The following is a 25,595-nucleotide window of genomic DNA, read 5'->3' as shown; positions in this document are numbered from 1 at the left end:
GAAAGAGCCGAGGGAGGCGGGAGACTGAAAACAGCACCGGGGGTCATTCGGAGTGCTTTTCAAACTCACTTCAGCCCTCATTAGCTCCTGGCAAAGGGCTTGTCCCCCAGCACCAAGCTCTTCCTTCATCCTTTGGTTGTCAGGCATTTCTTACAAAATATTGCTGCGTGGCTACAAATCTCTTAACACGTCTCCAGCAACAAAATACCTGCTGGGATTTAAGGGCTTTTACCCCACCAGGCTTTACGATATTTGTACCTGAAAAAGCTTCTTCCACGCATGAGTACTTGAGGATCTGGTAGTTCATCTCCACATACATCTCAGATAATATTTTTTTGTACGACTTTATAAATACAAACGTAATTATTACAGACAGTGCAAAACCCTGAAAATTTCATGCTTCACAACTCAAAATGAAAAAATAGAGATTACCAAAATCTGGGGATATCTAAAACCCTCAATTCTAGGACCTCAAGAATAAAGCAGCAGGTTGACTTTTGAAAGAGCTCAGTACTAATGTGGGAAACGTGGTACTCAGCAGAGCTGTTCTGTGAGGAGCTTAAAACCCTACCAGAGGAAATGCTATAAACTGGTCTCAATCTGTGGTACACCAGAATATTATATTATGTTCAAACTCATTTCTAAAGCTCATGGGCTCACAAAGCCTTGTGTTTTGGGAGCTGACTCCTGGTTTTTCCTCAGCTCTGGGTATCTCAGATACAAACCTCAGAACTGGCATCTTCCTATCAGATCTTGCGAATCAGTTGCCTGTAAATCCAAAGTAGATCACAATTCACAGCTGTCTGACTGGCTTACAGAAGTGCTTTCCTTACTCTCTATTGAAATACAGGAGCTCTGATTTCAGGGTCAAGTTGAACTGGTTGAAGCAAAAGGAATTCCTCATTTATAAGCATCTTTACTCTTTGTAAAGCAAAGGATTTAACCAAAGGAAACACTGAGGTTCAATTTCCCTTAGTGTGATGTTAGAATTATGCATTCCAATTGCTATCCAAGTTTTTACACAAGGCAGCTCTTCTTGCTAATTGCATCTGGTCTTTAACAGGTGGTGAGAAACTCTGCTGCTTCCTCACCTCTAAGAGGAAACTTTTTTTTAAAAACCCATCTTCCTTGACTTTCTCACTGAGCTTCAACTGGGAAATTTCACTGGCATCAGCAGCCATCGCCACCTCCCCCCACACCATCAGCATCCTATCTAAAACATCAGTTTCCTAATATTAATGGATTCTGTAACAGAAAACTTGCTTTCCATCCAAGGTAGAACCAGTCAGCGTTAATGATCTAGGACAGTTTTTATTTAAGAAACTCAAATGTTTTTACTGAGCAAAACAGCACTACTACAAAGCAGGTAACTTTCAACCATAATTCAAAATGAAAGTAGGACTGCAATACAGTATTCACTTTCTGAATATCTGAAACACATAATATAGCCTGGAAGCACCAGAAGAATAATCTCAAACTTATTTTTCCAAAGTCACACAGCTCCATGTGTTTTTGAAAAACATACCTACTAATAAAAGTATTTCTGAAATGTGTAAATATTATTGTGTATCAATTCACTGCAGATACTGTATCCCTTGTATTTGCTAACCACCTCAAAGAAGTGACAAAAGGCATATAATATTTGCTCATTGCTTTTATATCTAGGAGGAAAAGGATGATAAAAATCTGAAGGATTACAGTCCATTAAAACTCTTAGATGGAATGTACTGCAGAAAATAGTGTTAGTTTGTTAGCACATAAATTTAATGCAGATACTTTGTTCCCAAGGATGACAGTAAAACAAATGAACAATGCATGTTCATAGATACGGTTGATAAAAGTATTTGTCCAAATGGCATTTAAATAGTGTATTGTGTATTTGAATTACAGACTTGTAGTAGATCATTGCCTTTACAATATCTGAAAACCAAACTCAACACTAAGTGCTGAGTTTTCACTATGCTACCCTCAAGCCCTGCAGAGCCTTGGTTGCCCAGGGTCCCCCCAGCATATTCCTGGTTTGGACACTTCCATCATCCACTCTTTAACATCCCCTTCTGCATCACTTCTACTGTTGCTACTTATCCCACCATTCATCTCCAGCAATATCAGACAAATGCTGACTTCTTTACTTGCAAGTGATTAGAAAATACAACTGAGCCCTACAGCTTATGGAATGCAGGTACAGAAAAACCAGGGCAAAGTGAAAAAGGATGGAAGAATTTAGAGTGATTCAAGGCAGACCAGGAATGTCAGATTTGATCTGTGGAAGCCTCAAAAGGATAAATGAATAACACTCTGCTCTATTCACTGCCTGGAAATGTGTCTATGCAGGGAATCTGGAGGACATCTGCACTACTAATTCAGCCTTAATTTAAGTCAGTATGGTCCTTGATGCATCAGGAAGTTCTGCCTACCTATGGATCTACCAATACATTTCATAAGTACTTTGCATGTTCCAACCAAAGAAAAGTTCTTTAACTTAGTTATCATAAGAGATGCTTTGTACATTTTTCTATCATAAGTGGTACTTTTAAAACTGAGATTTTAAAGTAACATTTTTCATGGTATACTTCATGAGTAAAATCAAGTAGTAGTAAAAAGACTAATACAGTTCCCAGGTTTCTGTATACAATACTCAGGAAAAAGGTAAATACTGTTACAAAGATAACCATGTCAGAGACTCAAAAGAGCTGTAGTCTGTGTAAGATGAGCCTAAAAGCCTGAAGCTTGTATTTACGAAGTAGAACTGACAGTGTGTTGTAATGCATGAAGCTTGACCCTTCTCTCTCTTCACACAAGATACAAAGACCTGAAATACTTGGCTGGGACCCTTTCATAGCCTTTCCTAAGCTGAAGACATCGGGCAATGCCATTGAGTGCCAGCCACTTCTCCAACCTTTGGCTGCCTGTGATCAAGAGCTGTGACAGAGCTGCACCCTTCCACCACAGGAGGTGCAACTACACCTTGTACCTTTTCCTGGCTGGATGCCTTCACCTGCCTCTCTGAGCTTAATCTGACATTAATCACAAATCAAATTTCTTGTCACAGTGTCACTCCTTCAAAGAGAAAGATTCAGAAGAAGCTGAAAGACTTTGAGCACTGAACATTAATATGAGAGCTGGTGGCAGTCTTGGGTGTTCTGGGGATGAAGGACTAAGCAAAAGCTCAGGAAAAAAGTGCACAGGCTTCCAAAATCCTTGTAAGCCAGACAGAAGGCACAAAAGGTACTGTAGAAATTCTGGTGAATTGCTAATGAACTGGGGAGAATAAGGGAATATGGAATAAAAGAGCCAATTAGAGGTTAAAATGACAAAATGAGTTCTGCACGTGGCACATATACTCTCCACATATTTTATTACAGCCACATTGAATTTTTATTACAATTCCTATCCACCTACAGAATTTCCTGGCTGGTGTTTTCTTTTTTCTTGGATGCAAAAGTCTCTGTTGCCTTTTAGATGCCATAGCACAGTACTTACAGTACTGTAGGCAATTTACCAAACCTACCAAATGTAGGTAAATTGTAGGCAATTTACCAAATGCCTTTTAAAATAAACAATGTAGCAGGAAAAATATGGTAGGAACCAACCACTCATTTACTACTTTTCATACTAAAGTGTATTTTTGTGCAACACTTGAAGTAATACTAAGATAGCAGCACCTACTTTAATTATTCAGAGGCACACAGAGCACAGACCAGGAGCTTCCAGCTTCTAGCAGCACATGGGACATGCCAGCACCGTATTGAGGAAGTTAATTGGGCTGAGTCAGCTTGATCCATCAGAGATTACAAGGTCTAGACTGCCACTGATCCTCACACCTGACAACCTGCAGAGAGATCCAAGAGCCTACACGGTGTTCCCAAGTGGTTTTGGCTCCAGAAATATGAGGCAAAGACACAAAGTGACTTACCTGAGACTGCAGCCACGCAAACGTGAGCTGTCTGCTCCTAAGCATAAACTGAACCTGAAAAGAGAATGGCTGTGTCCATAAGGAAATGGAGTTTGAAACTCTCAAAACTGGCATTTGGAAACCTCTGAATACTGCAGTTAATTCACAACCTGTGTTACCCATCCAGAGATGAAAGAAAATATTGCAAAATATAAAAACAAAAGCACCCAGCAATGAAAATATGGCACTTCAGTCTGTAGGTTTATTTATCTGAGATACAGGATGAAGAAAAGGAAGTGATTGAAATTCAAGGTATTAAAATCTCCATCCTCTTACACTGTTATTCTTCTATACATTTTTTTCTCCCCCTTGAAGTATAGAAGACTGACCTTCTTATAAATATAGGTTGTAATATAAGCAAAACTGATTCAGTATCATCATATATCTATGGCAGAAGCCTTAAGCAGAGTCCTCCACTTACAGACTGCTGCCTCCACAAAGATGAAATACTGTCTGATCAATAGAGGACGTGAAGTAAATTGAGTATCCTCCTCCAGCTTCCACTCATCCAGACTTTATCACAAAATCTTTCATAATTGATAACCTGGAGAAAGGCTGAGAATTAAGTGAGTTTACAGGCTGAAAAATCTTTAAGCCTTGCAAAGCAGTCTTTCTCCAGCACTAGTGACAGGGGAGAAGTTAAGACATACTCTCTGCTCATGCTCTATTCATTGTGGTTGTTTTTTGGGCTTTGGATTTTTTGTTTTGGTTGTTTGGGTTTAAGATATGCAAAGGACATCTGGCTTGGATTTGGAAAATTTAAACTCCACACACTACATTCAATAAACCAGATACCAATGCATTCTTTTTAATATGCTGGAAACTGGACATTTAAGGCCACATTGGCTTAAAAAACATTGAAAGTCAAAGCACAGAAATAAATTTCTGGGGGCAAAGAGGGTCTTTCATTGTCCATGAAGTGCCCAGAACAATGTCCTCTCAGTCCCAAGTGTAATGAAAGAGTCAGTTCAGTATGAATCTGCAAACAAATACAGCCTGATTCTAAACTATTTCCTTTATTGATTTTTTGTCCTTCATTGATTTTTTTAAAAAGCTCTCAAATTATGATAATGACATTTTACAGCCGTGCCCCTCCTCCCCCAACTGAAACAAGACACGAGCAGCATTTCTCTAACTTTTTTTCATTGAGATCCTGAGATTTTAAATCACATCATGTGAAGACTGAGTTTTATGACATATAAGACTGTCTTGTTTTATCTACTCACAGAGCAGAAATACTAACATAAATTTAATGACTTTTTTTGGTGGAGATCTAACAGACGTAAACCTTTTATTTCCCATGTTTTCAAACTACACGTACTCTGAATTGAAATGCATATCTGAGGCTCCGCAGTAACTCAAGTCCCACATCACACAAAAGCCTTGAAAAGCTATTAAGTTTTAAAATTCCCCACACTGGATGAAATTATTTACATTACTAAAATAAAACTGAAAGTTGTGTATTAATCATGAAAACCAGAAGAAAGCATTAGATTTAATACTCTGCAAAAAAGCTTTAATATGGAAAATTTATTAGGCAGTTTTATTAGCATCTCAAATAGTTTTCAGATACTAATATGAAGAACACTTGTTAAAAAACCCAAATAAATCTGGAAGCAGAATTGCATATCTATACTATTGATTTATCTACAGCTTACAATGTTTTGAAGGAATTTTTAATAGCTTGTCTTCAGCTGTAAAACTTTCATTCTCTAAACAGAGTGCTCCAATAATAAGTTACATTAAAATGCAGCTGCATAAACATGTTTACACACAGTTATATTTTCTCATTCACATTCCTTTCTCACAGGTGTACCTTTTCCACTATGAAGTAACTGAACTTAAGTGTATCTTATATAAGTGCACACATGTATAATGTCACTTGTAAAATAGTCCAGACTGACCAGGGGGAAAAACTAACAGAATGCTTTATCTGAACATAAAATAAACAAGTGACATAAAAAGCAGTAATTCTACCACTTGTACAACACCAGCACTTAAATTACAACCAACAGCCTGATGGCAGTGAAAGCCACTATTGCAGTGTAACTTTTTTATTCTGACGACAGGAAAAATGTATTTTACTAGTACTGTTTTAATAACCACCACATTAACTTATCTATAATCAAAGAAATAACAAAGAACTGCATTTCTCCCATCATTTGGAGAAATTCATATAGCAACAGTCCAGAAACCACAAATACCACTATTTCCATTTCAGTTAGGGAAGCAAAGGAAAAGTCACTTTTTTCAGATTCATATTCTTAGTTCAGGAAACAGCAAAGTCTTGCAACATATGGGATTCTTTCAGAAGATATCAATTATTTTTAAGATAGGGACCACTGTTTTGAACTTAATTTAGGGAAACTAAAATTGTAACTACTGCATTTATTGCAACTGCATAAGTATTGCCATATAATGCTTATGCAATATAATGCTTATGCAATATAAACAGCTGTGTGCAAAATAAACTTTTATGTTGCAGATATCAGAAAACTATTCATTTTGCTGTTCATTTCATTCACTTACACATCTAAGTAGAAGGTTCTTGCTCTTCTTTTAAGAGCAAACTAGGTAACAATGGTAATTCTGAAACATTTCTACCTACTGCACATTCAACTTCCAACCTAGCCTCGCTCCCTTGGCTTAGTAAAACTAACAGGAGAGGAAATCCCTACCAGCCTCTTAGTTGTTAATTTTTTTTTAGAAGATTTTCAAAACTAACTGCCTAAACTTTCAAACAAATACATGAAAGAGCTCCCCGTCCTTTTGTGCTCAACCAACATCACACCTTCACCTTTCTTCATTAGGAAAGTGGAACAAGCACCAGAGCTGATCTTTTTCTTTTTTTTTCCCCCCCCCAGAAACAAAGAAAGATCTAAGTGTTTGGAGTAAACAAGCATTGCTAGAGCCCACAGAGGATCTTTTATTTGAAGTGAGCTTTACTGACACACTGAACGAAGGCCTGACAGACAAGGCAAGAGAAAATGGTATTTGAGCACAACCTCAGTGTTTGCTCACCAGGCTGCTTGCCTGCCACAGGCTTACCCAAACACAGCCCCTGAAATGCGAAGTCAATCTTTTCTGGCTGTCTCTTAGCAAACACATGTGAGCCTGGGAATTCCTCATACACTCAGATAAATCAAGAACCAGACCGTTCAGAGCCCCAGTCTCCATGGCTTTAGAAGGAGATGTCAGATTTCTCGGGGAGCCTCTGATTTCACACTACTTTGACTAAAATACAGTTACTGCCCATCATATGCAAGCCACATAATTTCCAAAACTGTTCACCAAGCTTGACACATTTCTGTTTCACTTGCTACTCCATAGGCAAAACCTTGAGACAAGTCTAAACTATGAAACACCTACATAACATTCCCCTATGTTGCTTTTTTTAATGCTATCTCTATTCCTTTTGTATCATGCCCAGCGGTATTGAGGCATGTCTTCTCAAAAAACTGATCTGGCGTTTTCTACTGTGCACAGGTTCCCTGGAGCCACACAGTTCTGACTGTACAGTACAAAACTTGTGCTGTCAGTTCAAAACTGCAATGGTATACCTTCCTGATCAATGCTCAAATCAAGAAATCCTTTAGAAAAGGACAAGGTACACAAACATTGCATTACAGCTGTAATACAAACCCAGACAAATTGCTTCCCTGCATAAGGTCGATTTAACAAATCAGATTTTTATGTAGAAAATGACCCAGTATTGACCAAAACATCTAAGGTGATGTACTTGAGTGCTCTTCAAACCTAAGGGTACCTCTTGAGATTTACATTCAATAAATACAGTTGGATACCTACTTAAAGATGGAATTCAAGAACAGACTTTGACTAGACTACATATTCTGTGATGCATGTAAAAATTCAGTTGGACAATATTGCTTTTACCATTTTATCCAATTACAATACAGGCTACACATGCTCAGTTTCTAGGAGATTCATTGGAATAGGATTTGGTTCTCTAGTTACATGAACTCTAGTATCAGATTAACTCCCTTCGCACAAGAATTAAGGAATCTTAAGAGGATCAGCTGCTGAAATGTATTTAGGAGTACAGTATCTTTCCATACCCAGGATTTGAGGATCAGGACTCTGAAGCAGCAAGACTGATACCAGTCTGCAAAGGAAACCAAGCTATGGGAATTGAGAGAACAATAGTCACTTTTGGTCCTTAAAGACTACAACTGTGAAGTTGGTTTTTTTTTTTTTTTTTTTAATATCCTGATGAAGAGGAGTGCCTGGTATATGCCAGCAGTACCACAGCTGTACAAAGTCAACACCAGCAAAGCACCTCCATATCAGACATGGAGACAAGGAAGCAGCAGCTGTGGAAGACTCCGGGCAGCCTCAGGCAGCAGCAGCTGCACACCCCTCCAAGGCTCCAAGGAAAGTTTGGTCCCTTTGCAATTCCCTCCCTTCCTGCTCCCTTAATTGGGCCATGTACCTGTTCCAGGGTATGGGCACTGGTAATTTTAATGAACCTGAGAAATCTGTTTACTACCAAGCCTTTGAACCTTTATAGCAAGTGTTCAGATATTAAAACCTCAACATTTTATTTGTAATTTTAAATCTTATTTCACAGAACAGCCTTGTTTAGTCTACAGATTTAACAGTCACTGGCAGATATCATTTTAAAGAGCAATGCATGCAAAAGATACTGACCTTCCCAGCAAGAACTCACAGTCCAGCTATTAAAAAAATAAGACCAGCCACAGTAAAGGCTGCTCCATTTGTCAGAAGATATTAATCTTTGCATATGCCCTTTCCAAAACAACTTAAGTATAAATCTACCAGAAAAAAATCTTTCCCAAAGAGTTTCCTTTAGAAACAAAGCCAAAAATAATCTAACCTTGAGGGAACCATCCCAATGAATTTTGCATGACTTCTTCTTCATACTTGTATGACACATCCATGTTTTTCCTCACAGCGAACAAAAAACAGTGTCATATGGATCTGGTCACAGTACTCAAAGGCACACAAAGTTATTGCTAGGCATTAGAAGAGACTTTAATATCAGCCAGTGTTCTTTCCACCTTTCCAGTACAGCTGAGTGTGAGCAGGACCAACATTCTGTGCACAGTAAGTGACCCCGAGCTCCTTGGTTACTGGCACATTGTAAACTAGGGGTGAGAGCAAGCTGCTCACATGTATCAAGGAGAAGGGGGCTGGGAAGAGAGGAGAGAAAGGAACCTGGAATGCTTGGCCCAGGGTCGGAGGACAAAGAATTTCAGAGCTAGGCGGCAATTTTAAGAGGCAAGTGCCTATCACGCAAACATGTGCTCATCATGCTCACCCACACACTTCCTCTTCAGAGATTAGTTTTAATCCCAAAAAATTTTCTAAATGCAACTCTCCACATATTTGCACGAGCTTGTTTGCTGGCATAAGGATGGTGGCTACAGCAGGCAAGGATAACCAGATGGGGGAGATGCATTTCTCTCAGTGGCATTGACCACTTAGGTTCACTTAGGAGAACATGTGCATATAATGTGTATATCAGAGTACAAACTGCAAAAGCAATAGGCTTTACAAGACTAAAGAGAAACTTAGAAAAAATGCTTAAGAAAAAGTATGCAGTACACAGAATATAACTAAAAGGCAGAAATGCAAATCACAGGGATAATAAGCATGATGCACAATCTCTGGCTCTAAGTTTTCTGTAAAACAAGTTATTGCTGAACTAGTTTTGAATTCTCACAAAATAACAAAGCAGAAAGAAAGGGCTGTGTTCAAAATGCTTACAAACTGAAATTCCAGTTCCCTACATACAGGACTTTCTTTCATTAGGACAAGATGGAAAACAAGTCAGTGATTAGCATTCTAATTCAACACTAAAACATAGTGGGGTACAATTGGTAAAGGCACTGATGGGCATTTTCCCAGGTTTCTTGTTGAATGACTGCACTTTTTCTTTCAGAAAAAACAAGTCAACAGTTCAACAACATCATTATCTGCTATGACTTTCTTCACAAGTGCTGCATTACTGAGCTACTTGCATGGCTACTGTAAACACTGAGCAGGAGCATCAAGGCTCTTCAGATAATCAGTCAGAGCACGACTGAGAAAAGAATAGTCACACTTCTTGTGCACAGAACACACCCAAAAGACTCCAGCCATCAGGAGCTAGTTTGCAGGTAAACATGTGAGTGACAGCAGACAAAGCTGTATTCCATTAAAATGGCAGGGGTGAAACCTTCAGAGGGACATAATTCAAGGAAAACTGTGCTGTGCATTACTGGATTCTGCACAGTTCTTCACAAAAGCCTCATGTCTTCAGAAATAAAAGAACAGGTTTTGTTAAATTTCCTATGCCTACTCCTCATATTTAAAGGTGGAAAGAAATATTTCCCTCAGGGAAGGGGGGCCCAGTTCATAATTTCTGGATTAAACCCATTACTATTAGCTGCAGAATGAAATTATTAGTGACAGGTTCACTGAATTACCTCTTTACAGAGGTCACTGGAGCTTCCTAGAAACCTAAAACTGCCACTGTAAATTTAGCTAATAACAATTGAGTTTTTGAAACCACCTAAATTAGAGGTAAACATAATAAAGAACCTGCTTTAATACCCTAATTTAGTCATGCACTGTAGTACAATACATTTTCATTTTTTCACTTTGAAGTTATAGACTAAGAAATACAAGAGTTTTGGCATGCACCGCTATTACATCAACATTTTATATCCACAGATGTGGATGTAGAATTTCTATTGATTTTAAACATGTTCATTTCTCTTTGAACTATAATACAAATCAAGAATGATTTTTCTGGCAAGTACACAAAACACAGCTTGATTAGCACATTTAAAATAAGATTATACAGAGGCTTAAAATAGGATTAAACAACAGCTTTCACCACGTAAAATTCTGTTATGAAATGTATCGATTTTGCAGTATTGAGAATCTGAAAAAAAAAGAAACCACATGTACAAAAGTCTTACTTTCATTCTATGCTTAGTACTGCCATTTTGAAGTTTTGCCCAATTATTGATGAAGGACCTTAGACAGAAACTGTTCAACCCACCACTTTACAGGCTACACTTAGTTCTGCTTAATCTTCCAAGACAGTTAATAAACTCTGTGCACTGTTTCATGTAAAGTACATACAGATCCTCAAAGTCCAGCCTGTGTTTCCCCCTTCCAAGGAAGTGACCTCACCACCAGATTATAAAGTCCTGTTTCTCTTACTGGTGCTCTCCGTCGCTCTGGTCCTGTAAATTTTGCATTCCTGGTAGTACAAAGGACGCCCTTCATCCCAATCCAGTAAACAGCTGAGTAGTTAAGAGTCTGCTACTTGGTGAGAAACCTCAGCCTCAAATCCTTCAGCTGGATTTCAGCATTAAATCCAAGTCTTCCCTTTTTTAGGGTTATCGCTACAGCTGCCCAGCAATTACATCCAAGCTTTGCAGGGCATGTGGAGACACTGGTGGGATGCTGCTGCAGTGGCACTCGGACACTGGGGCCTTGGCAGGAGCAGCACTGGGCACAGCTCTGCTGCCCAGCACACCAGTTTGCCCAGCTGCTGGGACCACAGGGGGACTGGATGTTACATATGCTTACACCAAACTCTCCACCCCTCCCACATACAATGAGAGCCTTCATCCCTGCCTTCCCTCCCAACTTCTGATCTACTTTGTCACAGGTTGCTTCAAGAACTCCAAGAAGTAATGCCATTCCATCCTAGCCAAATCCATTTTGAAATGCCTATTTTTACACAGTGCAAAAATAAACACCTTGAATGCTGATGATTCATTAGGAACTGACAGGTAAAGTGGTGCTATAACTGAATTACTGGGGAAGAAATAGAACACCCCATGAAATGGTCATGGTAAATCTTACACTAAAATGAGGGTCACCTGTCACAACTGAGCCACATTCATTAGTATTGAACAGGAACCTAATAGAGTTCCCATAGTCTCACAAGCCTTAAATAAATTTTAAATGTGCTCTGTTATGATTTATTTTACCAGTGGAACACTATTGTGTAAAGATCACAGAATCCCACTGACCCTGGTCATGAGTTCCCTGGAACTATTACCAAAATTCCACAGTTGCCAGAGACCCTGAATCTGAAGTAGACTGATACTAATTTGCAATTAAGAGACTAACCTACCACAGAGTGCAGGTTTCTTGGTCTAAATTCAGTTCCTTTTGTAATTTCTTTTTTTCTGCTTACTACTGTAAGAGGTTTTGGTTTAATAACTAATATATCTCATGCAACAACTAGATATACCCATAACAGATAATGGGGCAAAAGGCTGGAAAAAGAGCTTGATTAACCAGCTGTAAGACTCAGTATCACCTTTTGCATAGGACACATCTGATTCTGAACAAGGAAGGCAAACATGCTCTGTGCTGTGCTAGCCTCTGTATGTAGAGCCTCTCTGTGGTAGAGAGTAAGACCATATTATTCAACTTCCTCCTGGCACTAGGTGTCTAAATTGAAAAAATGACCACACTCTCCAGGTGTCTAGGTTGATCAAATGACCTCACTGAAATAAGAATTTCTTTGAATTGTTCCAATTCAAAATTTGCAGAATACTTTCAGTATTCAGCATTTGCAGAGTACTCTCAGCAAGATTAAGCCAAGAAAGGACCGACACTTAAATACTGAAGTGTTTCTCATCCTGCAAAAGAAACTTAGAGGTAACAAATATTAATTTAGGTAGGTAACCAAAATGCTGAGAAATTTGCAAGGAAAACTGAGGCACTGAGGTCTTGGAGTGGTCTAAACTATCTCCAAATATTATTTAATATTTGGATTCTAGCTCCTCTTGCAGTGCAACTTCTGCTAGCCTTCAAGACATTAGATGATCTAAAATTCAACAAACTCTGTCAGGGGCTGTGCTGAATTATCGACCATCTGGAAACTGTAAAAATAAAAGTTATATGAAGGGACACAAAAAATACTATTAAAATAATACAGTGGTGACGGTAAAGCTTGACAACTTTCCAACAGAACTAACTGGAAACCTGCCTTTTCTGAAGACCCGTACAACTTAGAGCAAGCTGACTGAGAGCTAAGAGCCCTGAGGCATCAGATAAGGCTACCCAAGCAGTCTCCTACCTGTGGAGATTAAACTCTATTTCTTTCTACAATGAAATGCAGAATTTTTTTGATTTAGCTTTTAAATGAGATAAAAAATAGAAATCTAATTTCAAAACACTGAAGTTCCTTCCAAAAGTATAGTTCTCTTTATCCAGCCAATTCCATGTAGTCTCCTTCTGAAAAACATGGCACTGCTCAAAATTAAGTCAAAGGATTATTTGGAGTTGTCTTGCATAAACACAAGCCAAGTATCAGCTTAAGTTACTATAAGGGTCTTTATGTAGGCTCATAAGTCACACGGCAAATTCTGGCAGAAACAGACTTCAGTCTTTAGACACGTTCAGATATTTGAACATAGTGCCAAAAATCTCCCAAAGATAAGTGAAACACACCAGGAAAACTGGTTTTAATATCCGAAGAGTTACTCAAGCTCAACTGAATTTCTCAAGATAAAGAATACATTTTTCTTGCTATGCAGAGGACAGATGAATCCTTCTGCTCAATATCGAACAGCTGTTGAAACAACAGATGCTGAAAATTCTCTAAGAGAGTCTACAAAAAATCTTTTATGGAGCAAATTACTTTGCAACCTTAACACCAGAGTTCCTATAATGAAATCAATTTCTATGCCATGGTCTTAATTTCAGTTTACTTCATATAGTCATTCAACCTACAGCCTCTAAGCTTTATATTCAGTAAGTTCTCATACCAGCAGTTGTGTTCCATAAAGAGCCTGGTTCCCTTAACAGTGCTGGTATTTGCTTAGTGAAATATTAGTTCCTGCAACCTGTCAGAAAGGAACTGAACAACAACACACTCTGGTCTGACCAAAGAAAAAGTAAAAAAGCCTAAACAAGAACAAAAAGGACACATTTTCAAAACTGGGTGTTTTACTCTACATAGAGCAGCTCTGCTTATTCCACACTCCAAAGTTGAAAATTTTAACGTTTCACCAATTTACCAAAAAGGTTTTATTTTTTCACCCAAGGTTTAAGCCAAATGTGTCTCCACACTGGATCCCAAACTTTAATTTCCTTCTACTTCTGCTATTGTTATGCCAGCACTTCTAAATATTTACCCTTCCCAGATTCCTAAAATGGAAGAAGCCGGGGCTCTTTTGTAGTGCAGATGATTTGCACAGACCCCAAGCAGTGGAGAAATTCTCACGCTTTCACGGGAGGGAACTGGATTTAGGGGACACTTTGCTCCTGACAGGGTAAAGTAATCTTTAATAAATTTAAATTGAAAGGTCTTTCTAACACAGAGGGATTATGTATATCTTCCTTATGTAAACGATAAACATTAAAGGTATTAGGAGACATTCCTTAGAGAACTGCAGATTTACATTTTTCATGAAGTGTAGATGTGATTACACTGCATCTAAAGCTGGAAATGTTTAGCACTAAGTAACTGAAAAATTACTTTTCTGTATATGTCACATCAATTTATCTTCTGAAAAATTGAACTGTCACAGACAAGGATTCAGTAAAAGCTTAATCAAAAACGAGAAGGCAATACTAACAAAATGCAAGCAAAAACAACATGAAAAAGAAAACTGCATTTTTATCTCCACTGAATCTTTTGGAGTCTCCACAGGGGCAAGTTAGTTCTTGGTATCAAAGAGGGAAGTCAGCTTGGTCTTTGCTGGCATCACATATTCAGCAAAGGGACCTACAAGAGAAATGCTCCATACACTGTTTATTTATTAAATCAACCCCATAGTCTAAAAAGTCATGCTACAGTAAATCTAAAGGAGATGTAAACATGTAAGATACTACGGAGTCATCTGAGACAAAAGCAGATTTCCTATTTTTGTAAGCACACACTGACTTACATCGTCCTACTTAACAGAAATCTGTTGCTAAGGGTAGACAGAAAGCTATTTAAAACTTGCTAAAGCCATTGATTGTGTCATTTTAGCTGAAGCTGTGAGTAAAAGTATCAATATATTATTCTTTATTTTGAAGTTGTCAAATTATGCACTCTAACTAAAGAAAATCCTTCCAGAAAAATCTTTGTGAGCACTGAGCCTCTTTTGTCATCAAAGTAAACATTTCTTTGTGTATCTATTCCATCTGATAGTTGGATTTTTTTTCCCCCTTATGGATGCTGAAAACTTGAGGGATAAGAATCTAAATGAGATCATGGTTCCCATATATTACCAAATTCCTTAAGAATCCATACAAATGCTTAGTAATCAACAGAGGAATATAAAGAAACTTAAAATAAAAGTGTTTTTCTGCACCGTGGGGAGCTGCAGTTTCTCAGGATCGAACTCAGAACACACAGGCATATCCAAAAGGAGGAAAGAGAACAGAGGCTGTCCCAATCTGCTTTTCAGTTTAAGGCAGTAAAATACCCAAGTCATAATTTTTAAAAAACCAGGACAAAAATACTTCAAAGGAATGGCTGTTAGTACCAAACCCATTTCACACAGTTCCACCAGTCTATCAAAAGCAATCTCTCCTTATCCTCTTGGTACTGCACCATTGCTCCTCACTTTACATGGACCTTTGCTTCTTTCTCATCTCCTGCTTCTGTTTTTATCTCCTCTCATCCTGAACTTTTCTAATTACAAAGTCTTCTAAATCAACAGAACCAGAAACTTGGGAGAATAATTTCTAGAAGCAGCAGTCTAGATAGGGAAGGGGAAATCTGTCTCTGTCCTGCAGATTTCTCCCTGTGTAGAATACCTGTCTGCACAACCACCACTTATCATTGCAAGAAGTTTAGATGTGCAGGACAGTTTGACCATGTAACCAAGGAGCTGCTGTGGGCACACAGGTTCTACAGACTCCATTAACCAGTTTCACCTTTTAATCATTGCAGTGACCTGCACTGCACTTGCACCTCACACAACACTCAAGTGCCAGTCACCATAATGCTCATTCATGAGGTGTTCCTTGAGTTCTCCAATTTAGTGTAAGATTATTTCCAAGCTATTTAACCCTTAAAGGAAAGAGCTGGAAAACACAATCCAAAATTTTGTTCATGAGACTAGTGAGAAACTGTAACATTCAAAGTCTTCATTAAAATGACTTTGATTTTACAGACTGACTTCAAGAAAATACTTGAGAAAACCCTAACTTAATTGGTAAGTTACAATACAATTACATTTCACCAATTTCAGATTAAGACAGGTGACTACTTTAAACTCTCGAAAGACCACTGAACAAGCAATAGCTACTTATCACAGAAGCCCCTATCTTTAGAAAATATTGAAAACCAGTGCTGGAAATATAAATCATTAAAATAGAACTTTAGAAAATAACAGTGGATATTGACAAATTGTAGGCACTTAGTTTTCTTAACTTTTTTTTTATAGGTATAACAGTTGCTTTACAAGTCATAAGAAAAAAAAAATAAAAGAACAATTCTTTACCTCTACAATTTAAAACTCATAGATGAACAGTGAAGGTTTGGTGCATCAAGTAACACAGCTGCTGGCTTCAAAACTAGTGATTATGAGAAAAAATTTAAAAGCTGAAAACTTTAACTTAAAAGATATGCTTTCCCCAACTCTGAATTAAAAGCAGAGAGATAAGACAACTAGCTAAACTGGAAAACTGTAATAGCATCAAAGTTACATGGATATGCAGCAAAGAAATACATTGCTAACTCTTGACTAGCAAGGTAAGATTCCTACCTTCAGCTGGAAACAAGTTTTAAAGAGCAGTCAAGGTGAATTTGCATAGTGAGGAACAGTGTTAAAATGGGAAATGTTTAGAGAGGGAGTTAGCAGTTCTGTATATATTATAAACAACATCCAGACAACAGGTCACAGATACAATCCTTTCAAAATAGTTAGTGTCTGCGGTTCTCAGGAATCTTGCCCTCTCCAGTGCAGAGTGGATTATGTTACTCTGGAGAGCAAAGGCAAAAGGGAACAGGAAGAGAAAAGGCACCTGGAAAGAAGTAGCCCAGTTTTAGGTGGGATGATAACACTCTGAAAGCTGCTGCATAAGGAGAAAAGCATTTTGAAATAGCTCTTTGTGTCACTCTCCAACAGAAGATTTTAATGATAATGAAAATAAGGGAAACTGGAAAAAAATCCAACCACAAGCTACATAAAAAAGAGAACATGTTCACAAGAAGAAATGCAAATACTTATTGCCCTTTCCTCCAATCATCAATGCAGAACATGACATTCTTATGTCTGTATGTCCTACAATTGAAATTGCCATCGATACTCCTCACTAAAAGCAAGAAAGATGTCATCTTCTGGGTCTGGATTAGTTACCTTGAACACAAGTGAGCTGACAACTGTAACAGCACCTTCTCAATACAGCAGAATTAAAATCATGAACTCCCCAGAGCCTGCAAAAAGCAACCCCATCCTTCCTTACCCAGCCACGGGTGTGACTCTTGAGAAGCAGCTGACTGCACACAGAACGAAGTCTCTACTGGAAACCAGGCTCGTGTGTTACATTTGATGTACTTCAGGCAAGTGAAAAACTTCATTAGAACATTCCAAACAGGTTTCCAGGAACAGCAGCACACTGAATTAGGGGCTAAAGGAAGAGGAGTTGTCAGTTTTAAGTGCACCAGAAAGAAAAACAGGAACACACTTCCTGGGGCTTTTAAAATTACACTTCAAGAGCTATTGTTACTAATAGCTGCTCTGAGCTGTAAAAACTGCAACCTTGGAGGGCAAAAGTCAAAGAAACCCTACTGGTTTTCCCCGGATTACTCACAGAATTAATAAGATCATTTGGAAGGCAGCCTTGAGGTTATCAGAAATCTCCCGTCACATGCCCACAGCAAACTTTTCCAGCATTTCTGCTTACAACTCTTTAATGAACTGCAGCACTGAAGCAGAAATCCTCTTGCCTGCTAGCAGGTCGTGCTGGAATGCAATTTGGCTACCTATGTGTTTTGTGTTTCCAACAGCAAAGTTACAAAAAAAGAAAAAGAAAACAGATAAGTCTTAGCAGTTTTCCACCACATGATTCTGAAACAGCTTTTAAAAGTGTATTTAGCACTGAAAAAATAAATGTCACAACTTCTATATCAATATTATTACTGACAACATAAGCAAACTCTCTTAATTTTTCAGTACATAATCGAAGACAACATTGCTTTAAAGTACCATAGGAATTGTTCCTTTTTAAAATATTCTTTAAAACAAGAGCACTGGAACAGGGTGCTCAGGGAGGTGACGGAGTCTCCCTCTCTGGAGACACTCAAAACCCACCTGGACCCAGTCCTGTGTCACCTGTTCCAGGTGACCCTGCCTTGGCAGGGGGGTTGGACTGGGTGATCTCCAGAGGCCCCTCCCAACCCTAATGAATTTGTGATTCTGTAATAGGTCTCAGGCAGGTAGAAACAATCTGAACAATGACAGTTCATAGTGGAATTGAGGACTGCTGTTTTGATACACAGAAAACCCTAAACATCAATGGAACTAAATGGTGGATATGATTCAAACAGATTCTTGTCAAGAAAGGAATGGTAGGATTTCAGCTACAGGCACATCTTCACTACACCATGTTTAGGTACTTGGAGGATTTTGGCCCAAGCCACTATTTGTGTACAAGTATCTCATATTCTGAGCACCTGGTTCAATGAAGTACCCCACAAAACAGACACTAAGATGGATATCAAAAACACAGCTTGCCAGCCAGAAGCTCAGACATTCACTGTGAATTTGTGACTGGAGGTCAGCAGGAGAACAACCCAAAGTAGTATGCCCACTACAGGACAGCCTTTCGATATGGCCACAGGAATAAGCAGAAGCAGGTGGAGATCAGACAAATAAAAATGACAATATTCATGGCAAAGCACGATTTCAACTTGTCCTTAATGTGATGGGCTTGGTCAAAGATCTGGCATTGCTGCAAGTGTGCATCTGAAGTGTTAAACATCTGAAAATCCTTTTTTTGGCCTTTTGGACAAACTTTCTGAGAAGAAAATTAAAGGACTTGAAGAGGGTGAATCAGTCTGGGAGCCAGAGAAACATTACAGAAGAGCAGAGACTGCATGTGTATCATCAGGTTGGAACCCAAGGGAAAAATAAAATCCCAAAACTTACTTCCCTCCTTAAAAGTCAAAAAAGAGGCCAAAATCCCCAAAGCAGCCTGTCACAGGTAAGAAGCTGAGTTAACTTTTTAATCAATTTGAGAGAAACTGGTATTTGTGGAAGGATTTTGCTGGTTCAATCAGTACACTCACTGGAGACTTAAGATAATCAGGCATTGACCGTCACAGCTTAAAACAATGTTTTGCAATATTTGACTTCCCCTCCTACATCCCAGGCAATCCAAAATGGATTCCAAGCAGGCAGAAAAATTAAGGGTCTTTAGCCAGTCACATCTGTTTTACTTGAAAAGTTACGAGCAGCACAAATCCAACACATCAGGAGGCAGAGGGAACACAGAGATACATCCAAAGACACTGCTCTTAGTTTCCAGAACAGAGAAGTTAAATCAGAATATGGAGTGAGGTTGTGTGTCTCAGCTGCTGTACATGGAAGCTCACTGTCCTGAGAAGGGTTAACATGGAGAACTTATTGACCACTTGAACACGCAAACTGGACATGTTTTTTTGCACATTAGAAACAGCCTTAATGCCCTGTCTGAGATATTTTAAGTCATAAATCCTACTGCATGACATGCAGTTTTAAGAAATCCCATGAGACTGCTGGTGTCTGCTATCTGGGCACTGCTGATTCACTGTTTGCATCCACGTGCTGCAAAGATTGCTGTCACATGCAATGTTCTGTGTCCGAGTTCAGCATCTTGTTTGTGTTGGCAGGAACTTTTGCCCACTCTTGACAGAAAAAGTGTAAGATGAGGTTTAGAAATTCCTTGATCAGGGCAGATACTCCCCTCTCCTCATACAACCCGTGTCAGGGAGCAGGGAGGAAAGAAGACAAGAGAAACAAACCTATTAATAAACACAGAACAGAGAAGCATGGGTACATAAAATTTTGATAAACCAAGTTACCAGTTACCTACACATTTTACTCCAACAAAGATGGAACACAGGATATCTGTTGCTTCCCCTGTACTGCTACACCACGAGCTTGGAGAGCTGCATGTCCTGCCTTGGACTCAGTGATTTCCATCCAATCCCAACAGCAGCTCTTGACCTCACTTTTTTATTCATACCATGTTCTCTCTAACAGCAGTGACATGAACCAAATTTGCCACCTGAACAGGTGGGCAACAGCAGCTTGCCTGTCTTGGGCTTTCAGCTACCTTCAACTTTTGGCAAGTGCTCAGTACAAACATTCTTCTATTGGGATGATGCTTTCTAAGTTCAAGCAGCACAGTGTCAGCTGGAATGCCCAACAGATGGGACAGATTTACACTGGCTGGTGGCAGCCATGGCAGTAGGGGTGCGGCAGACAAGTAAATGGTTGTAAATCACGGAGGTTATGAAAGAAAACCACTGTCTTGGAGAAGTCACTTACAGTGACAAGATGTGAGGATAATTTCCATTACCTGAAAATAACAGTCACATCAAGTTCCTTACCTGTCAATCTTGAAAAAAGTAAACTTTTTTTTGTAGACTTTTTTTAGTCAGCCATAGTTTTGTCAACAAACAAAGCTTCATCCTGCCATTACACAGGCAGTCCAGCAACTACTAGCCCAACATCTGTACAACTCCCTAAAATCTGCCCTGCAGACCCCTCTATCAAAAAGGTTAACAAAGATTTTTTTCCCCTTTCACGCTGCTTCACTAGTAACCCCTTCTTTCGGTTTGTCTGACACAATTAAAATGTAATTTCTACATTTTCTGGATGATGACTTCTTGTCAGAACTGTGTTATCTTGGGACTTCTAGACCACGATGCAATTTTCACACAACAAGATTATAGGAAGTATCATCACAGTCTCATTCTCTCCACAAAGTAACTGGTATGGATTTATTATTTCGTCTACAGTACCTTCAAGCAAAAATTTTCAAGTCTGAAATGACGCAGTGAAAGAAGACATCATCTACACTCCATATTTAAGTTTAGACATTACCAACGACCCAGAACAATTACCAACAAAGTGTCTATTTAAATATTTTAGAAGCTGAGTATTAAAATCAAGGAAAATTTTAAATGCCTTAACCTGAAAACAAAGATTGAGAACTCACACAGATACCAAACATGAAATATATGCATGGGAAATGGTTCAGAAGAGAACTACAAAGCTTAGATATCAGGAGTAGGAAAGGAAGATCCATAACATGCTATTTGATAGCCAGCTTCAGACAGTATCCACTAAAAAAGTTATCGGACAACTTTTTGACTGCTTATGCAAATTGAATGAATGAATGACTTGATTTCAGAACTGACAGTCTCAAAGAGTCAAGAATTTCTAGGCACAGAGTTGCCTGTTTACTGCAGTAAACCACCAAGATGACTCCTTTTTTTTAATAGAAAAAAAATAGTTTCTCTACAGTAAAAAGTTTTATTCAGTAGAAACCTCAGGAGTGATGGGAAGGAACCAGACCTGCTTCACAAATGACCTGACATTATTTCTGCATCCCTCAGAGATTACCGCTGGGGCAGAAGACTCCCAGGGATATTCCAGTCAAGGCCTCTATGATGCAGTTTGTGCTGGGTGTGGAAAGCCACATGAATTAGCAGCCCAAGGAATTGTAAGCATCTTGCTGATCTTGCCTACTACATGAATATAAAGTACCTTACTCAAATCCAAAATGTAAACAAATTTGTGTAATTCAAATAATCAAAAGGTAAATATTTATGTGCAACTGATGGCAGATTTCTAATACTTTTAACACCTGATTTACATCAGGAATATGATCTTGTGTTTACCTATTCTTTATTTGAGGTGGAAAATAAATCGTTCAAAGTATTTGTGCTCATTTAGGAAAATCACATCTCTGCAAAGGATACTTATGAGGAAGATGAGAACAAAGTTTCTCATTATCAGAATACCATGCCACTCCACACTTTCTACACAGTTTTTCTAAGAAATCCAGTTTTTCTTAGAGTTTGGAAAAAAGTGGAAAAGCATTTGTACCTGGATTGAAAATAAACTGTCTGAACCGATCAGCCTCATGAGGGAATCTCAGTGTAAAATTTTAAGTGGAGCTCTGCTTGGAATTTCAACAAGGTAATTAGGTATAGACCACTTCAAAGTGGGACATGTCTATACTGATCACTGGCACACGTAGTATTGCAGAAGGGGAGCCAGTACTTCCATCAACATTTGAATAAAAAATGGATTTTTTTAAAAATCTGTACTCTACAAGAAACATAAGAACAGACAGAGAATAGCTGAGCAGGTCTGCTTTTCGTGTTTTTCAGCCAACATTACTTATGCCCATATCAAAAGCTTCTTTGGAAGCACCAGAACTTAGCTGTTGGCTCCAAATACCTTAACATAATTAGAATGGTTTTAAACTTCATTTAAGCCATACTTCCTAACCCTTCTGTGCAGACTGCAGGGGACTGCAGATCAGTTTGTCTTCCCTCTTGCTGACCTTAGGCAGCATCACAGCTCAACTTGTCCTGCTGGAACTCACAAGTGTGTGTCCAGTGCCTCTCCTCCACATCACACACTGTACTACCTTTGCTGATACATGATCTGTGCCAACATCTCAGCTTCTTTCTTCTGTCTGCCCATTTTCTACTTTCAAACTCCAAGCTTTTGTGACAATCAAGGGGAAACACTGTACTGGGTCATATATATATTGCCATACATGTACAATTACAATCCATGCCTAAATTGCCTGGAACATGTATTGTTTCTAATAAGCTCTTCCTCTCTGCTCACTGACTCCTTCAGAAGATTTCCAAGTCACAGCTCCTCTTCACAAAAACTAAACTGTCAGTAGATTTCTGTCTGCAAGCACAAGTAAAATAAGTGTTTAATCACAGTATCTGAGAAAAGAACTGGCTGCTGTGCTCTAAGTCAGCTGATGTTGCAAAACAATAGCTAACACAAGTAGTAGGGCAACTATCCACTATTTTAGCAAAAGAAGACTTCCATGTGTTACACAACATCCAGATTTTTTTAGAAGGAAAAGTGAAAATTCACTTGTCTTTATCCTAAAATAGAATTTCTACTTTTCAGTTTGCTGGTTTGGGTTTTTTATAACTAAATCTGCAATTCATACATATCCCAATGCCCAAACATATATTTGCATCAAAAATATATTTTGTAGACTGAGGTATACAGACTCAATGAACTGAAACTTTGCCTGTGATAACATCAGCCAGCTGCAAATAGATTCTAGGTACACTGTCAGAACTGGAAACACAGGCCAAAAAGCCCTGGCTCTCTTTCTGGAGACCTAGGTAGAAAACAGAATTTCGCTTTTAGCATGGAATACACAAAGAAAAACAATGTACCTGCCTTTTACAACAGAAAGTTATTTGAAGAGATGACGAAACAAGTCATATCTTCAAATTACCACTATGAGATATGGGGTGGTTTTTTGGAGCTGTTTGTTTTGTTTTAAAATGTAAACGTACACACTATTTTACACTCATATTTTGCTCAATGAGCTTTAGAAAAAATGTGCCATATTCTGTAGCTTTGCAAACTGAGACCACATGTGAGCATTATACACACCACAATAAAAAGGCAAGCTGCCTGTTCAGCTGCACATCTCTTCCTGCATATGGACACAGATGGAAGCAGCTGTTGCCACTAAATAACTCACAGAGCTAAAATGCATTTGAGAAACTCTGCTCCATTCCCCAGGCAGGACCTGCTCCTATGGACTGCAGCAGAGCTGGATGGGACAGAAAGTAAATGCAAGTAGCAAGGTGGTTTGTCATTCCCCCCTCATCTCCTGAAATGAGCTCTGAACAGGTACTCATCCAGCTTTGAGAAATGAAAAGACAAATACAAACACCACTTCCTCCTGTAACTGCTAAGCTAAGCAGAAACACAGAAAGTGCATACTTTTATTTTACAGCACAGTACAAACACGAATTATCCTTTTTGCACCAAGCCATTAAAACATGCAATTTGCCCATCAGGTCACCATAAGAGGATGAAAAAAAGTAGTGTCTGCAACACTGGCTTATACTGAAAAAACAAGGAGGTGGAAGGATGAGGTAATGGAAAGAGGGAAAGCCGTTTATCACCCCACTCACTCTCCTCCCAGAGAAGACTCTGAGCACTCAGGAATAGCAGGACTATGTTCGTACTCATGACCTTTCTTTGAAAAAGTGCAGTGCAAAGTCTCAAAAAGTAAAAGTCAGGGAGGAGGCAGAAATCTGACATTCCAGCACTCCCACTCCCAGCTTAAAACTTCAAGGCAGACCGATTGCTATTTCACAGTCTGCTGATTTGCTCTACTTTCCATGAACCAAGAATGCTTAAGAAACTCTAATTTAATCTCTGCTTAATGTCTCAGGTTAATCATGTTAAAATTTTGCTTCTGGAATCTTTAATGTCATCAATGGCAGTAGTGGCCCACTGAAAGTGAACATTCAGTAAGAAAAAGGAAACTAAGAATTTCCTTGCTGGAGGAAAGCAAGCCCAAAGTCTCTTTTCTTGAGGATTTTAGAGACAGGTTAGCTTCATTTGCACGTTTTTAGACAGGCATGCACCTTCAGTAGGAGAAATCACATGTAAATCAATACAGAAATAACACAGTTCTCTCCAATACTTATCAAGTTAGCAATGGCACTGAAGCATATGTATTTATGGTGAAATCATTTCTCTTGCAGAAGGCGGTTGTAATACCACACACTGCAGTCTATACAACTGTAGGTGTTCACATTTCTGTGATTGTGATTGAAATAAGGCAATGATTGTGCTGAGTCAATCCACAAGATAAGAACTTTTTAAGCCTCAAAACCAACAAAATATCTGATTCTCCAGAGAAAAGTATGAGTACCACAAAATGAACAACTCTACAGGGAATGCTTTCCCTATTAAGTTATTTGAGCCATAAGTTCATAACTATTCACTATTTTTTTACTGTTTGAATAATGTTTCACATTTGGAGTCCATGACATTTTTAAGTTAAGTTCCAGGTTTGGCAGAGGCCCTATCTCTACATCATCAATTCTGCACCATGTAGCCAAATTGTCTGATCTCCAAACTATGCCTCTCATAACCAAAGAACTGCAATTTCTGCACTTCTACAAAGCAGATAAATTTTCACAAGTAGTTAATGGTGGATGCTGCTTTCCCTGTCATAGAACTACTTTGCAATTAAATGATTAAAACTGTCACAGCTTACATGAACACACAGTATCTCTCTAATCTTTAGGTATTATTATACAAGTGCAGTTCTGCTTGGAAATACAGAAGGTAAATATTTCCAGCCACTGGCCCTTTAGAGATGTTGACTGAGTAATGTGAACACGGAAACAGGAAAGCACACACATGCAAGTTTTATTTGCAAGTTTCACTCCCCATTCTGTCGCCTAAAAACTTTATAAATTTTCAATTTCTATAGAGAATCCATGCCAGGATCTTCACCCAAACCAATTCTTTCATCAAATTAAAAAGGTTCATTCCGAATTTCAAGTAAATATTCTTATAGTCACCTTCAGACTTCATTACTTACCCAAGCAATGAGGCAAACCAAACGAAAAAAACCCCAACAAGTCAACAATTCCATGAATCACACAGAAATTGTTTTGCTTCCACTGACGGGA

General features: G+C 38.6%; 1 protein-coding gene across 1 annotated transcript in view; it reads right to left on the bottom strand.

The window, feature by feature from the left end:
* The window catches only part of DISP1 (dispatched RND transporter family member 1), a 58,315-nt gene extending 40,734 nt beyond the window's left edge, over positions 1-17,581 (bottom strand). Inside the window, exon 1 of the mRNA XM_017730067.1 lies at positions 17,357-17,581. The gene's annotated coding sequence lies outside the window, so the exon portion shown is untranslated. The remainder of the gene's footprint in view (positions 1-17,356) is intronic.
* Between the last annotated feature and the right edge of the window lie 8,014 nt (positions 17,582-25,595).

Source organism: Corvus brachyrhynchos, unplaced genomic scaffold, assembly GCF_000691975.1.
Source record: "Corvus brachyrhynchos isolate BGI_N302 unplaced genomic scaffold, ASM69197v1 scaffold101, whole genome shotgun sequence".
Classification (NCBI taxonomy): Eukaryota; Metazoa; Chordata; class Aves; order Passeriformes; family Corvidae; genus Corvus; species Corvus brachyrhynchos.
This window is presented reverse-complemented; position numbering and strand designations above follow the sequence as displayed.